Source organism: Crocuta crocuta, unplaced genomic scaffold, assembly GCF_008692635.1.
Source record: "Crocuta crocuta isolate KB4526 unplaced genomic scaffold, BGI_CrCroc_1.0 scaffold180, whole genome shotgun sequence".
In the NCBI taxonomy this organism is placed as follows: domain Eukaryota; kingdom Metazoa; phylum Chordata; class Mammalia; order Carnivora; family Hyaenidae; genus Crocuta; species Crocuta crocuta.
The window spans coordinates 5992676-6009218 of record NW_027527549.1 but is presented as its reverse complement, the minus strand read 5'-3'; positions in this window follow the sequence as shown (position 1 = coordinate 6009218).

The following is a 16543-nucleotide window of genomic DNA, read 5'->3' as shown; positions in this document are numbered from 1 at the left end:
AGCACCAGAGGCTGGTCAGGCCCTATCGCACTCACTCTTTTAGGCTTATTAGCCTCAATGGCCTCAGCACTGGGGTGACAGTGGCTTCTAGCCTGGGATCCATTTCCATGGCACTCTTCTTTTTTCCTTCCCACCTCCAGCTGTCTCGAGGAGATTGGTGAAATGGCCAGGTCTTGGGCCATCAGGCATAAAGGTCTGGACACAGGAGGAGACTCGGGACCGAGCCCCCAGCTCTTTCAGCCTCGGCACCCCTCCACCCTTTCTCTGTTGCCCACACCCTCCCGTTCTGACACCTACTTAGTTTTCCTTTTGCCATGAGGAAGGTTAACCAGCAGGTCCCTATTAGGCTGACGTGGACCAGGGGCATCTTTTAATAAACAGCTGTGTGCATGGAAGAGCATTCTGTTCCAGCTCAGTGGTGACGGGAATGCAAAAGTGAAATAAGACTCAGAAACATAACCACGTGTCTCTTCATCTCCTTCCTCCTCATCACTGCCTTTCCTCAGAAAAGCTCCTCCAGCTGCGGCCCTGGTTTGACTACATGAGAGGGGAGGCAACGGGCCTGGCCAACCTCTGTGTAGGGGTGAGGGGCTGCGGGTTGTTTTAGCGTGAGTCCAGCAGCTCAGAAGGGCAGACCATAGCCACGGCGGGCACCCTGGAACTGCCTGGGGCCTGGACGCTCCTCTCTCCCCAGCCGCTAACGCCGTTGCCTTGCTCCAGTCTCTGTCTGGTGAAGTCTGAGACCCCTTATGAGGATCATTTCCCCCCCTTATGGATTTGTGACATCTTAGATCAGGAATCTACTCAGGCACATAAGATGGAATAATATGGACCTGACAAGGACGGGAAATGTGGCTTCGGTGTGACCATGTTTGCATTCCTTAGAAGCACCACCAGAGAGGAGAGGACGTGTGACTGGACCGTGTGGTTCAGGATGTGTGGATGGCCATGGGCTTCCCCCACGCTGCTCTGCCAACCAGTCAACACAGAGTCTTATACCCGAACCTGAGGACACCCTCGTGCACCCCTGTGACCTTAGCAGGCCAAGACCAGGCTCAGACGCTGACTCACGGAAGGGTGCAGTGAAGAGAGAGGAAGTGAACAGACAGCACCCTGGACCTCCTGCTCCCTCCCCCACTTCTCCCTTCCTCCCCTCACACCCCTTTCACTTTTTTGGAAGCCAAAGAGAAAGACATCAGAGATAACGTATTGCTTCCTCTAAGCACCAAAACGCTTGTTAACCCGAAGGATGAATGTCTTAAAGGTGGAAGCTCAGACAAGATGACAGACAGATGGTGAAGGGTCACTGTTTCGAAGCTGATAGTTAGCTTCAGCAAAAAGCAAACACCAATGCCTTCCAGGGTTCTGGGCAAGTCACCGTTGGAGAAACAAGCAAAGGTATCAAATTCTCTGGCAGAGATGGTAAGATAAATCAGGAATGCTGGACTGCCAGGGGCCATGTAAGAACCTCTTTGAGGTAAATGCCAGATTCCATGGTATTTCCTGTAAGAACTAACAGAATGTAAAGGAAACGTGGATCACAATATCCCCAAAAGGTAGAGGTTCCCAGTGTCTTCCGACCATGGCACACTTGTGAGGTAGGCCCACTTACTTCTAATTCATTCATACTCTCTGGAGAAAAAGGAGCACACGATGGCAGAGAAAAAAATACAAATCCAAGATGGGATAAATAACAGATGTACCAACACAAAACAAAATAAAATCTAATAGTTATTCTGTAAATACATTAAAAATATGTATCAGTTCCAGATGAATAGCATCACCAACCTAAAACACTCTTTTAAAAAAATTTCTTTTAATGTCTATTTTTGAGAGAAAGACAGAGATAGAGTGCAAGCAGGGTAGTGGAAGAGAGAGAGGGAGATACAGAATCTGAAGCAGGTTCCAGGCCCTGAGCTGTCAGCACAGAGTCCGACACGGGGCTCAAACCCACGAACCATGAGATCATGACCTGCGCTGAAGTCAGATGCTCAACCAACTGAGCCACCCAGGTGCCCCCCACCTGAAACACTCTTGGTGATGTAGTGATAACGAAGCACCCTCTCTGAAATTGCTGAAATGCCAGCAAACTGTGTGTACCTGTGCACAGCGTGGGCTTCCCTACTTTTGCAAACAAGGACAGGCTGCCACTTGTCTTATTAGAAGACCAGTCCTTGATTAACTTTGGACAATACGTGTGTGCTGATTTTCATTTGTGCATGTGGCATTTTAGTAATCTTTAATTATTCGTTGAGTAACTGTATCATTCGACAAAATTTTATCAAACACATTCTCTGTGGTAAGAACTCATTTCAGGGACTGCAAATCCATCAATCAACAAACCATATACATTCCTTGCCGTTAGAGAGCATACACCTCGGCAGGGGTGAGGAGTGGAGGTAGAAACACAATTAACTAAGTAAGTAAATAATGTCATATGAGAAGGTGGCAGGGCTATGATGGGAGTACAAAGCCAGGAAGGGGGGCTGGGGAGCGGGCCTGTGGACTGTGTATGGAATAATTAGTGTGTTTTTGGTCACAACTGATAGCCAGACTGTCTAAGCAAGACAGAATTTATCAGCATATGTGACTCCATGGTCCATGAGTAGATTTGGGCTTCGGGCATAGCTTGATCAAGGGTTCATCAAAGTCACCAGCATAGGGTTTTCTCTCTGCATTAGTTTTGACCTTCTTGCTGAGAATTAACCCCATTATCAAGCCCCATTTAACTGTGAGCATGGCTGTAGCAGCTCTCATCCTCACCTTATGAAAGAAGAGACCCCTGGCCCTCAAACAGAAGCCTCTAACCTAAGCCTCGTTGGCCAAAAATCTCCTGACATCGGTTACATGCTCAGTCCTCAACTAATCACTACGGCCAGGAGGGTGGGACGTGGTGATTCACTCAGCCAAGTGATAGCACTTGGGCTTAGCCAAGCTTATCCTGAAGGACAGGGCCACCACCAGCAGACACAGTGTCGTTGTGGCACCTAAGAAAGGATCCTCAGGGAAGACACAGCCCCGTGGACCCACAGGACAAAAGCAGGCTGGAATTCAGCCCCTACTTGCCCCCTTAGTCGTGTACTTTTGTGCAGTGCACCAACTACACCCTCCTCTGTGGCCCTGTTGACACATGACACACGTGGACAAGGTGGGTCTCCACCTGGCTAAGGGGCTAAGTTTCCCTTTGGGAAACTCTGTCCAAATGCCCCACTGCAAGGGTCTGAACTGAGCCTGGAAAAACATCTGATTCACTAAAGAAAACCATCAGGGAGATATTGTTTCCCAAGATGTGCTCAGTCACATAAACCTCCAGCCACAGCCTGTGGTGATTTATTACCGTGGGAAGAGCAAAACGCTTGGAATTAAGCTGCCCAGCATCTGACCAACCGGGCTTCCAAATGGCTGTATTATTTGGAGCCTAACGTCTCTAAGCCTTCGCTTTCTTCCTCAGGGATTTGAGGCTTAAGTTAAAATATGTAAAGAGTTTGGAATGAGAGCTTAGCAAATGTCATTGTCCTCTGTGAAAGTCACACGAGATGTCCTATGAGCTGCTGGACTGTCGCGATGCAAACTAGAGCCCTCTACTGGAGCATGAGAGGACAGCTATAGAGGAGAGACCTTGGATCCCAGAAGATTCTGTGGATGTGTCTGCCTGGCTGTGCACAAACACATAGGAGGCAATACAGACACAGGATACTGAAGGAGGGACCCGCCAAGCACTAATTTAAAAATTTAATACTCATTTCCATCAGACTTACTATAACGGGTGAAGTCTTTGTATTCACTACATGAATAAAGGCAGAGGAGAGTAATCTGAGTGCATGAAGATTAAGTAAGAAACAATTTATTTTAAGGGTAAATAGAGGTAGCAATCTTTCTTTGGGATCTTGGGTTAGATGTGTTAGGACACAGAAAGCAAACACCAAAAAAGAAAGAAAAACAATTGAGAAACTAACTACTTCAAAATATAATCCAAAACAACAACAAAACAAAATGTGATACCACTATACATCCTCTTGAATGGCTAAAATTAAAACAAAATTGTGATATTTATTTATTTTTGAAGGAGAAGAGAAAAAGAGTGCAAGTGGAGAAGGGGCAGAGAGAGAAGAAGACACAGAATCCAAAGCAGGCTCCAGGCTCTAAGCTGTCAGCACAGAGCCAGATGTGGGGCTTGAATTCGGGAACCATGAGATCATGACCTGAGCCAAAGTCAGATGCTTAACCGGCTGAGCCACACAGGTGCCCCTAGAATGATTAAAACTTAAAAGACTGACAATACTGGGGCGCCTGAGTGGCTCAGTTTGTTAAGTGTATGACCTGGGCTCAGGTCATGATCTCATGGTTCCCGAATTCAAGCCCCACATCTGGCTCTGTGCTGACAGCTTAGAGCCTGGAGCCTGCTTCGGATTCTGTGTCTCCCTCTCTCTCTGTCCCTCCCTCACTCATGCTCTGTGTTTTCTCTCTTTCAAAAATAAATAANAGCCCGACGCGGGGCTCGAACCCACGAACCGCGAGATCATGACCTAAGCGAAAGTTGGACGCTTAACCGACTAAGCCACCCAGGCGCCCCTAAATAAATATTTTTTAAAAGTGTTTAAACTTATTTATTTACAAAAACCCCTCACATTCAAGTTCCTCACCTCAGTCTCCTCTCCCAACCTCGTCCTTATCAAAATTACTTATTTCTCTTCCCTCCCTTCCCTTATCATTGCAACTACCTTCTTAATCTAGTACCAAGCCACTTAACCCCATTATCTGTTAGCACTTCAAAGGCCCCAGTAAAACGAGAGACTAGTGGGCTTAACCACTCTCCCTCCCTTGAGACGCATCAGCACCTCTGTCAGGAATACCCTAGAGCCCTTCATCAGCTAATGTCCGCACTACACGTACTTCCCATCACGTGCCCCCCACCNTTTGCTAAGCCTGTTTCAGAAGTCTTTTTCCTCCTAACTGCTAGGGCACATGGCCTGTCTTTCAGTTTTGTTGCCATTTTAAGTAATTGGGATTCGGGGCACATGTCTCTTTCAAACTTCAGTTTATCTATAAAATAAGGGTCTTCAGTTGAACTCAAATGCTTATAGCGTCTGGTGAGATGTAAATAAGTGAAGTGGCCTGGTGCAAAGCAAGTTGGACTGGGAAACGTGTTAAATAAGTTTCTTTCAAATTGCGTGTGAGCCAAACAGAGCAGGTCCACTGACCTTTGCCCATGGAGGCCAGTAGGCAGCCCTGGAATGCACAGTCCCTTCTAGCTCCGACGTTCTCTTTCTGTACTTCTACCTGGATCACATAGTTCCCTGAGTTGGGGGTCGTCTCTAATGTCACAGAGAACTTACAAAAGTTGATAATGGATGTAAAATATAAGAACACACATGATGATGAGGGCTCAGATATGTGTCCTACTTGAGGACTGTCATTCAGGACTATGTTGCAAACAAGACACCGAGGATATAGAAATAGGCTGTGAAAGTACAAGTAACTTTATGAGCGACATTGAGGCCCTGCCCTGCAGCCCAGTGGCCCCGGGAAGGTGGCCGGAAAGGCAGGTTCAGGGACAAAGCTGGGGCAAAAAGGAGTGTCCGGGGGAAGCCTTGATTTGTACTATAATTTAAGCCCTTTTAAGGTTCTAGAATAAAATACCATCCATAATACATACATAGGAAGTAGTAAATATCTGATAAAGTCATCACATCTATTTTTTTATTTTTATAAATGTTTGTTTATTTTTGAGAGAGAGACAGAGTGTGAGCAGAGGATGGGCAGAGAGAGAGGGAGACCCAGAATCCAAAGCAGGTTCCAGGCTCCGAGCTGTCAGCACAGAGCCTGACACGGGGCTCGAACCCACAAACTGTGTGATCATGACCTGAGCTGAAGTCAGATGTTCAACCTACCGAGCCACCCAGGTGCCCCATCACATCTACTTTAAAACTACAGTATTTTTGTTCCCCCTCCCCACCAAAACTCTTGAGGATGTAATTAAAGCCATGAAGTTTCTCTATGGAAATTTCTTAGAAACGATGGCTGGGGAAACCATAGGCCTCCTCCTGAGAGAGTTCTATGTAGGTGGTTTCCTATATAAAACCCACCATTATTTGGATACTTACTAAATGCTGAACATAATGCTGATTTACATACATCTCGCTTAATCCTCAAACACATAACACCTGACAGATACAGTCTCTGAGACAGTGAGCAGCCTGTCCTTGACAATAAGAGCCAGGGGCACCTGGGTGGCTCAGTCGGTTAAGCATCCATCTTTGGCTCAGGTTATGATATCATGGTTTGTGAGTTCGAGCCCCATGTGGGACTCTGTACTGACAGCTCAGAGCCTGGAGCCTGCTTTGGATTCTGTGTCTCCCTCTCTCTGCCCCACCCCGCCTGCTTGCACTCTTTCTCTCTCTCAAAAAATACATAAACATTAAAAAAAAAAAAAAAAGAGCCAGAGCTAGAGTTCAAACACAGGAATGTCTGACTCTGAAATCCACGCTTTCAAACCCTGTGCTGCAGACTAAGCAAGTCCACGACCGCTTCCTGTGTAGTGACAGAGTCCACTGTCAGGCCTGCAGGGCCAGCCACCAGCGGAGAGAAACAGTGCACCCGCGCTACAGTGTCATCTCGCTCAGAGTGACAAGGATCTGCTCCTGGCAGTGCTAGTGCTCAAGTGAAGCTGCATGGGTGGTTACGGGCAGGAGGGACGAGAATAACCAGAATGGCCTCTGCAATGCAGGCACACTCAGGGATCAGGACATTCTATGTGGGCGTATCTGGTTGAGTTATTTTCAACAGGCAGAAGTCAGAGTGACAGATGATGCAGAATATGGAGCCCAAGTCTGGACTGACCAGGGATGATTCCCGAGGGAGGCTGACTCCCACACAGGACGGTGTAAAACCCTGCTCGTCTTTCACACGAGCAGTCTTTCACACGAGAAAGTGCAGTTCTTCCTTTCCTCTCCCCAACCCTTGAAGCCTTCCTTGAAGAGTTAGGTAAGAGTGATTTGAGCTATTTCCTGCTTTGACCTGCCAAAAATATAAAAAAGGAATAAAAAATAATTCGGGTTAAAAAATAGGGGAACATAAGCCTTACAGAGAAAAAGCTTCAGATAGAACCTACAATGTTATTGACGTAATAGCACACGAATATACCAAGCATGTAGTAAGAATATACCAAGCGTATCTCAATACCTAAAATGAAGAGGCTTTTTGCTAGATACTAAAAAACAAATAAGTATTTTCAAAGCTAGGCTTCCTACACATGGTTTTTCATCTTTAAAAAAATATTTATTTATTTGTTAGAGAGAGAGAGAGCATGAACGGGAGAGGGGCATTGAGAGAGAGAGAGAGAGAGAGGGAGACACAGAAGCCAAAGCAGGCTCAAGGCTGAGCTGTCAGCACAGAGCCCGATGCGGGGCTCGAACCCACGGACCATGAGATCATAACCTGAGCCGAAGTCAGACACTTAACTGACTGAGCCACCCAGGCTCCCCTGCTTGTTTGTTTTTAAAATATGACTTCCAATAACCTTGTGTTGGATTTTACCTTGATACTTTCCTGTTGCTCTTTTCTTCTTTTTTAAGTTTTTATGTAAATTTCAGTTAGTTAACGTATAGTGGATTATTAGTTTCAGGTGTAGAATTCAGGGATTCATCACTCACATACAACACCCAGTGCTCAGCATAACAAAGGCCCCCTCCTTAATAGCCATCACCTATCCAGCCCAGCCCCCTGCCCACTGTCCTCCATCACCCTTCAGTTTGTTCTCTATCATTAAGAACCTATTTTATGGTTTGTCTCTCTTCCCTCCACTATGTTCATCTGTTTTGTTTCTTAAGTTCCACATATGAGTGAAATCATATGAATTTGTCTTTCTCCAACTGACTTATTTTGCTAAGCAGAATACACTCTAGCTCCACTCACTTCACTTTTAATGGCAAGATTTCATTCTTTTTCATAGCTGAGTGATAATTCCATTGTGTGTGTGTGTGTGTGTATGTAACCACACCTTTTTTTTTTTTAATGTTTTATTTATTTCTAGGAGAGAGAGAGAGACAGCGTAAGCAGGGGAGGGTCAGAGAGAGAGGGAGTGACAGACTCTGAAACAGGCTCCAGGCTCTGAGCTGGCAGTCAGCACAGAGCCCGACGCGGGGCTCGAACCCACGAACCGCGAGATCATGACCTAAGCGAAAGTCGGACGCTTAACCGACTAAGCCACCCAGGTGCCCCACACCACACCTTCTTTATCCATTCATCAGTCAATGGACAGTTGGGCTCTTTCCATAATTTGGCTATTGTTGATATCTCATAGCTCATTGTTATGCAATGTTAGTTTTCCTGAATGTTTAGAAGGTGGCGTGGTTCAGAGTAGCTTTTCTAACCTTGCAGAGCTCTCTCTTCTCCTATTTTCCTGCAGTGTTCAGAAACATGGCAGCTTGTTCTCTGAGATTCTCTGGCTTCATGCTATTCCCCAATTTCTACCTTTGCCTCTCTTCCTTGTGTTGCTGTGGTCCTTATCTTTCTGAATTGTGAGTCTACTCCCACTAGGCCACCAGCCCTGGGAAAGGGCTCTGGTGATTCTCACTGTTCACAGTTGGCCCCCACCTTGCAAGAATGGGTTGTTCGCCTGTCTTCCCAACTTTGTATCCATGTTGGTAGCATGCAGTGAGCTGTGATGGGAGTATTGCCACCATGGAAACCAGTAAACAAGGCAAATGGAGTTTTTAAATACACAGCACACCACTGATTATTCTCAGCCCCTCCAATGCACTCACTGCATTGAGGCAGGCAAAACCACTCCTATTTTGAGCTGTTTTGAGCTACTACTCTCTGACTGGTTGGCCTAGCCTGCTCTCCAGTGATTTCTCATGGGCTCTTAGGAATTCTGTTCTCAGATTCCTCCAGCAGATGGCTGCTGCCTTCTGCTTCCTCAGATGCCACCACAGCTTCTATGACTGTTGGTTTATCTCATTTGCTTTTTGGGGGCGGGGCCCGTGGGGACACAACATCACCGAGTTTCATTGCAAATGTTCGTGAGATTTTGGTTTTGACGGATTGCTGTCATCTAGTTTGTTGTTTCCTTTATAGAGCATCGGTAGAGTAGATTTAGCATACTTACTAAGGACCCTAGGATTTTCGGAAGAGTAAATAAACATTGGCTTTAACTTAAAGTCATCAGCTGCATTAGCCTTTGACAAGAGAGTCAGCCTATCCTTTGAAGCTTTGAAGCCAGGCATTGACTTCTGTCTAACTAAGAAAGTTCTAGATGGCATCTTATTCTGATGTAGGCTGTTTCATCTGCATTGAGAATCTGTTTTCAGTGTAACAACCTTCATTAATTATCTTAGCTCAATCTTCTGGATGCCTTGCTGCAGCTTCTACATCAACACCTGCTGTTTCCTCTTGCACTTTTACCTTATGACTTATTTCCATAAACCTCATGAAGCAACCTCTGCTAGCTTCGGACTTGTCTTCTGCAGCTTTCTTGCCTCTCTCAGCCTTCATGGAATTGAAGAAGGTTAGGGCCTTGCTTTGGATTAGGCTTTGGCTTCAGGGAATGTCATGGCTGGCTTGACCCTTCATCCAGACCACTAAAACTTTCTCTATAGTGGTGATGTCTGTTTCTCTCTCTTATCGTTCAGAGTTTCACTGGAGTAGCACTTTTCATTTCCTTCAAGAACTTGAAGCAAGTTGCATTTGCAACGTTCCTTTGGCTAAACTTCTTGGCACAAGAGGCCTAGTTTCCAGTCTGTCTCAGCTTTCAGCCTGCCTTCCTCATGAAGCGGAGTTATTCTAGCTTTCTATGTAAAGGAAGAGACATGAAATTCTTCCTTTCACTTGAACACTTAGAAGTCATTGCAGGGTTATTAATTTTCTAATTTTGAAATTGTTGTGTCTCAGGATATCAGGTGGCCTGAGGAGAGGGAGAAAAATGGTGGCACAGCCAGCCAGTCAGTGGTGCAGTCAGAACACACATGACATTTATAAATTAAGTTCTCCATCTGATATAGGCATGGTTTGTGGTGCCACAAAACAATGACAATAGCAATATCAGAGATCACTGATTGCAAATGACCATAGCAAATATAATATTAAAGAATATGTTTGAAATAATTCAAGAATTTCCAAAATGTGACATACAGACACAAAGTGAGAAAATCGTGTTGGAAAAATGGCACCCATAGACTCGCTCAGCCCAGGGTTACCACAAACCTTCAATATATAAAAAGTGCAGTATCTGCAAAGTGCAATAAAGGAAAGCACAGTAAAATGAGGTATGCCTGTATTTAACAATAAACTGCAGGCACCAGGATTTTAATAGAAGGAGGAGTCCAATGTCCTCAGCCACCACCACTTGAGGAAAACATTTCATTTTTCTCAGCCTGTTTACTCTGTCAAATGGCATTAATACTTGACTTTTCCTCTAGATCTTGCCTCCCTGTAACTAAACACAAATTTCAAAAAAAGAAAGGATGAAAGTTTTCAATAGGCACAAGAGGAAATTTATTCTGCATCTTATTGTGGGCTTGCAGGTCAACCAAAAGGAAGACTAACCTAATACAGAGAAAATCCTTTTTCTCATCAAGTTAGAATCAAAGATGAGCCACAGGTATAATGCTTGTGCTTTGATGTTCTAGATCTTGGAGTTAGCAAAGTTGCAGGCTTCCAAGTTCCTTCCTTCACAGCCAAAGGATTCTTAATTAACCATTAACCATTTTGTTGCACACCGCTTTGTACCTCCGATCACACCATTCTCTCTCCAACAATGGACACCCATATGATGTCCCACTCATTTGAATCCAGTTTTGTTTTTGTCCACAAAGTACCTCCTCTATTAATTAGATTGTGATGCAAAACATATCATAAAAATGTCCACGTATACATGAATCTGCAGCTGAGTCCTTTATTTTACCCCAGGGGTCTCTTTTTGTACCAAAGCCACACTGATTTTATTACTAAGGCTTTGTATCACTGGAAGAAGTCTACCTCGTTACTTCTACTTTTCAAATTTAACTTGGTTATTTCTGGATCTTTATAGATTCAGAAAAATATGTCAAGTTTCTAAAAAAATTCAATTGAAATTTTTATTAAGTCGCATTGAATTTGTGGATTAATTTGGGAAGAATAAATATCATTATAACATTAAGTTGTACCATCCAAGAGCATAGACTATATCTCTATTTTTTCAAATGATCTTCCATGTGATTTATTCAAGTTAAAAATTTTTTTTCCCATAAAGGTCCTGTAGAGTCTTGATTAAATTAATTTCTAGGCCTTATATTGCTTGTGTTGCTGTCATTACTTAGATTCATTTTTTGTTTTTGTCGTAGCTCCTAGTTGGTTAATGCTAATGTAGGAAACCCCTGCTGATTTTTTTAATTGATGTTTTCTCCAACTTTGTTGAATCCTTTTTTAGTTTACATATTTCAATGATTTTAATTTTTTAACTAATCTACAAATGATAATTATTTATATCTTCTCTTCAGTCTTTTCAACTATTATTTCTTTCTCTTTTTTAATAGCATGAGCCAGAATCTCTAGTACAGTGTAGTGAACAATAGTGGTCATCATTGTCTTGTTTCTGGTCTTAAATTAATGTTTCTCCTTTAAGTATGTATATATGTATAGGTTTTTGGAAAATAGCATTTTTGAGGAGTTTTACTCAATTTGTCTGTGTATCTTCTGTGTATACAGGTGGTATACCTGTTATTAAACTTGTTTATTTTTCTCTTGTTAATCTGTCTTTTATTATAAAAGTGGGAGGCTCTCAGCCAAGAACCTAGATAAAGGGAAAAATCAATCTTCCTCCTCTACAACTTCTTACTAATGCCTTGTAATACAAAACCTTCCCTTCCCTTCTTAAGTACACAGGATGATTATTTTTTAAAAAGTTGTTTAATGTTTATTTATTTTTGACAGAGAGAGAGACAAAGAGTTCGAGCAGGGGAGGAGCAGAAAGAGGGAGACACAGAATCCGAAGCAGCTCTAGGCTCCAAGCTGTCAGCACAGAGCCCGATGCAGGGCTCAAACTCATGAACTGTGAGATCATGACCTGAGCCGAAGCCAGACACTTAACCGACTGAGCCACCCAAGTGCCCCCACAGGATGATTATTTTAAATTCTTGGTCTGTCTGTTTCAAAAATTCTGTTTTGGATGATATGCATCATTCAGTGTGTTGTCTTTTTTTATAGTCCTCAGCGTCTTGTTATTTTGAGTTCATGTACCTTGGGGGCAATAGCTGCTCTCTGGTTCTGTGTGTTGGGGAAGCTCTGAGGGCCTGGCCCAGTCCATGTTCCTCAAGGCATATTTCAAGTGAGAGTGGGAATACGCCCAAGGTGGAGAGCCCCAGACATCACACAACCACTGGGTGACCATTCCTGTTTGCTGCCACTTCACCAGGAGCCTCCCTTGACTAGAGTTCCACATTTAAACTGCTTGGAAACAATGGCACCAGGAGAAAATACTGCTGGACCACCAGTTTCGGGGGTTGAGAATGGAGGCTTGTTAGACCGTGAGAACATGATTGGTCCACCTGCAACTCTTTTCTCAAAGTGGGTGCCACGGTGGGGCTTTTGTGATGTCCCTCCTCCCACTGCTGCCTCCAGCCACCCTTCACCCCAGGCTTCAGCCTGCTTCCAATCTCATCCCTGCCCCAACCCCTAACCCCCACCCCATCCAGGCATCCCCCAGACTCCTCAGGAATTGCTCACAGCTTTTTAAAAAGTTATTCTTCAGATTCATACTTTTACTCATTTTGTTAGTGCTTTCTGGGTTGATTTGGGAAGAGGCATTCAACAGCCTGTGACAGTCTTGCCATGTCACCAAGTAGAAAAAGTGTGACATAAAATGCTATGCAAATACAAACCGTGCTAATTATGACAAATACCTACTTGCTAATGATCAAAATTCTGAGAGCTCAAAAAAGGAAAAGCTTTCTTTTTTTTTTTTTTTAATGTTTTATTTCTGAGAGAGAGAGACAGCATGAGCAGGGGAGGGTCAGAGAGAGAGGAAGATATAGAATCTGAAACAGGCTCCAGGCTCTGAGCTAGCTGTCAGCACAGAGCCCGACACGGGGCTCAAACCCATGAACCATGAGACCATGATCTGAGCTGAAGTTGGACGCTTAACTGACTGAGCCACCCAGGCGCCCCAGAAAAAGCTTTCTTATAATAATTGGTTGTTTTGTGACATGTTGTTATTAACATAAAATGACTGTGAGAACATAATTTATGTTAAGGTGCTTAAATGTCTGTGAAGATAGAGGTTTGACAATAAGCACCAAAGAGGTGACGACAGATGATGCTAGGGTTTGCTCATCGAGAATCCTGGGCAACCGTACCATCACTGCACTTTGTCTCCCTCATGCAAATACTGAATCTCCCCCACTTGAAACTCCACACCAGCTTGCTAGCTTTGCTCCCTTAATGATACAACAAAAGTAATTCCTGGAATGATAAAACTCGAAAACAACAAAACCCTAGGGCGCGATGTTTTTCTGAGAGATCGCATCAGACTCCATGCCCTTTCCCCTACTTTTCTCAAGACCTCTCACCTAATTAGGTAGGAATCTATACACACTGACTTTGAGCCTCAGGGCCCCTCCTTCACAAAACTCTGGAAGCTTTGGAATCAAAGTCTGAACTTCACTGCCAGCAATCACAAAAGACAAAACCTGACAAATGAGAGATTGGCTAACCAGTAACAAATCACAAGCAGCATTGGCCCCTCCCCTTTGACAACAGAACTTACATGTTGATGCAGGGAGACAGCCCTAGAATTGGAGGTATAGCACTGATTTCTATTCCTAGCCATTCCTTCAAACGAATCATATCCCCACAAGCCAGGTCACTTCATCTCTCCAAGTCCCAATGTCCAAGTCCATTTTGTAGAATCTTTGCGAGCACAGATCACATGAGAAAGCATTTCAGGACTGCTGGCTTACCAGATATGTTTGTATCGTATTACTATTAGCATGAAACAAACATGATTAATTTCCCAAAACATAAAAGCATTTCTGTAGGTCTAGACTGTCCGTAGAAATAACCTGCCTAGAATCCTGAAAACATCTTCCCTTTAGTTTGAGATATAAAGCGCAAATCTACATGGGAGGGGGGTCCACTTCAACGTATCAGTCACCAGGACCCAGGGTAAATGCATTTTCCACACATTTGTTGAAATGAGGAGTTGCAGAGGTGGAAGACAGGCAAATGTGGCTAGATGTGGGTAAATCTACCAGTGAATCTTGTTTATAATTTTGCTCTCCTAAGCCACCACTCTTGGCAGAATTACTAAAAGAACAAACAGGGTTTTTGCAAGACTTCCCCTTGGATGTCTAAACTTTTTAATTCGTAATAATCAATTTCTCTGAATCCTAATATTTATCTAGTTCATGACGCATATTTTTGACCAATCGACACTCAGCTGAGAAGCTGAAGCCCAGGAGCTGAAAATCTCAAAGCAAAACTCAAAATCTCTGTTTTCACTTAGGAAGTATCAGATTGTGAGTTCATTTAAGTGTTTGAGAGGCATCTTCTTTAAACAAAACAGCCAGATGTTCTCCTCTATTTCCTCCAAAAACTTGGGGCGCTGAATAGATTTGCATAAGATTACTTGATGAGGTAAACTAAACTCCCTTCAGGATGGAAAGCTATCACCTTGGTGGTGCTACTAATTTCCCCAGTTTGTACTTTACTGTACTCCTGGCCTTTCTTCAACTTATAGGTTTCTCTTAATCCAAAGGAAGAACTTAAATATTTAGTTGAACCACACGAATGGCCACTTTTTCAGGTCAAAAATGATGGAAGATTGGCCCAGATTATGTGTAGGTCTAGACAGACAGCATAGATTCAAAACCCATTTCAGCCACTTCCTAGGCTTAAAACCACAAGTGGTTATATGATTTTTCTAAACCTCAGTTTTCCCATCTGTGTAATAGATGTGATCTCAGTTGTGAAAATTAAATGAGACAATGCACAAAAGTACCTAGCACAGTACCTTGTACACAGTGATTTCTTAGCATGTTTCCTTAACCGCCAGAAAATAATTCCACCTACCTGTATGCCCAATACTTATAATAGTGCTTTTTTTGTTGTGTGTAACAAATAAAGTTTATACTAGATTGACTGATTTTGGTCTTCCATGTAATTACAATGGTCAATTATGGGTCCATAATCTTGTGTGAATATTTGTATATTTTGGTCTAAATGTTCCTATTTAGTTTCAACTATTTTCTCTGAGAAATGAGGAGTGTATGGAAACCCCCTGGAACAGCCTAACATTTAGAGGAAGAGCAGCAGGGAGGAATGGGTGATGATTTGGAGGGAAAACATGGGGATGTCTGGTCCTAGAAGGCCAATGAAAAGAGTATTTCAAGGAGGAGGGAGTGAGAAGCCTTGCTGTGTGCTCCTGAGAAGTCTAGTAAGCTGAAGGTTCAGGACCAACCATTGGATTTGGCAATAACAAAGTCATTGATGACCTTGACAAAAGGAACTTCAGTGGAATGCTGGAGACAAAAGCCTAAATGGATTGATTAAGGTAGAATGAGAGTATGGATGTGAAACATTGAAAATAGACAATATTTTTAATGGCTTTTGTTATAGAGTAGAGCATAGATTTGGTGGCACACTCAAGTAAGACATCTGGGGTCAAGATGGAGTTTTTAAAGATAGAATTATACATGTGTAAGAAAGGGAAATTGATCAGAAGGAAGAAAGGGGACAACTGCAGACCACAGTCCTCACATAGACCAAAAGTGATACCATCAGTGCACGAGCGGATACTTCAGCCTTAAGCCAGAGCAGGGACTGTCCCTCCACATAGGAACAGAGAGAAGGTGGAGTATGGGGTATAAAGGCAGGTGATTTGCTGACATTGCTGATGGCAGTCAGGTAGTTCTCCTGGCTGTTTCTGTTTTCTTAGTGAAATAGGAGTCAAAGTAATCATCTGAGAATGAGCAGAGGATAGGGGCTGCAGACAGAAGAGGAAGTGTGACTGGCTGTGTGGGCAGTGGGGGTGCCAATGGACTAGGAAACTGTCGTAGAATTGCCAGGCCATCTGCGATGTGTGGTTGTAAAGGTAAAGCTAATGAGTCAGTAGAATATTGAGTTTTTTCTTCAGCCGTGGTTAGCTACTCAGATACAGGCATAGTGTAGACCGAGTGTGGGTTTCACCAAAGTCAGTGGTTTGCTTGGCCAGTCTGACAGACAGAGCACATGGCAGGGTGTGTGCAAGAGACTATGGTGATGCACCACAGGTAATCTGAGCCTCATAAAGAGAGAAAAGAGGTCATTTAGAGGTATGATAAATGCCAAAATGGTAGAGGAGCCAATGGTGGTCCCAGTGGGAGAAAAATGTGGGGTTCTTTCAAAGTGAGCTGGGAAGATACAGGTTACTAGAAATTAAGCTGCATGAAATTAAAATTTAGGAAGTAATATAGATAGTGTACCAATATGGTCAAGAGTATGAGTGTACAGTTGGAGGCTAAAGGAATGTGGAGGACAAGATCAGGGAAGTGGGAACTTGCGTGAAAAGTTGGAGTGCATGAATTAGACT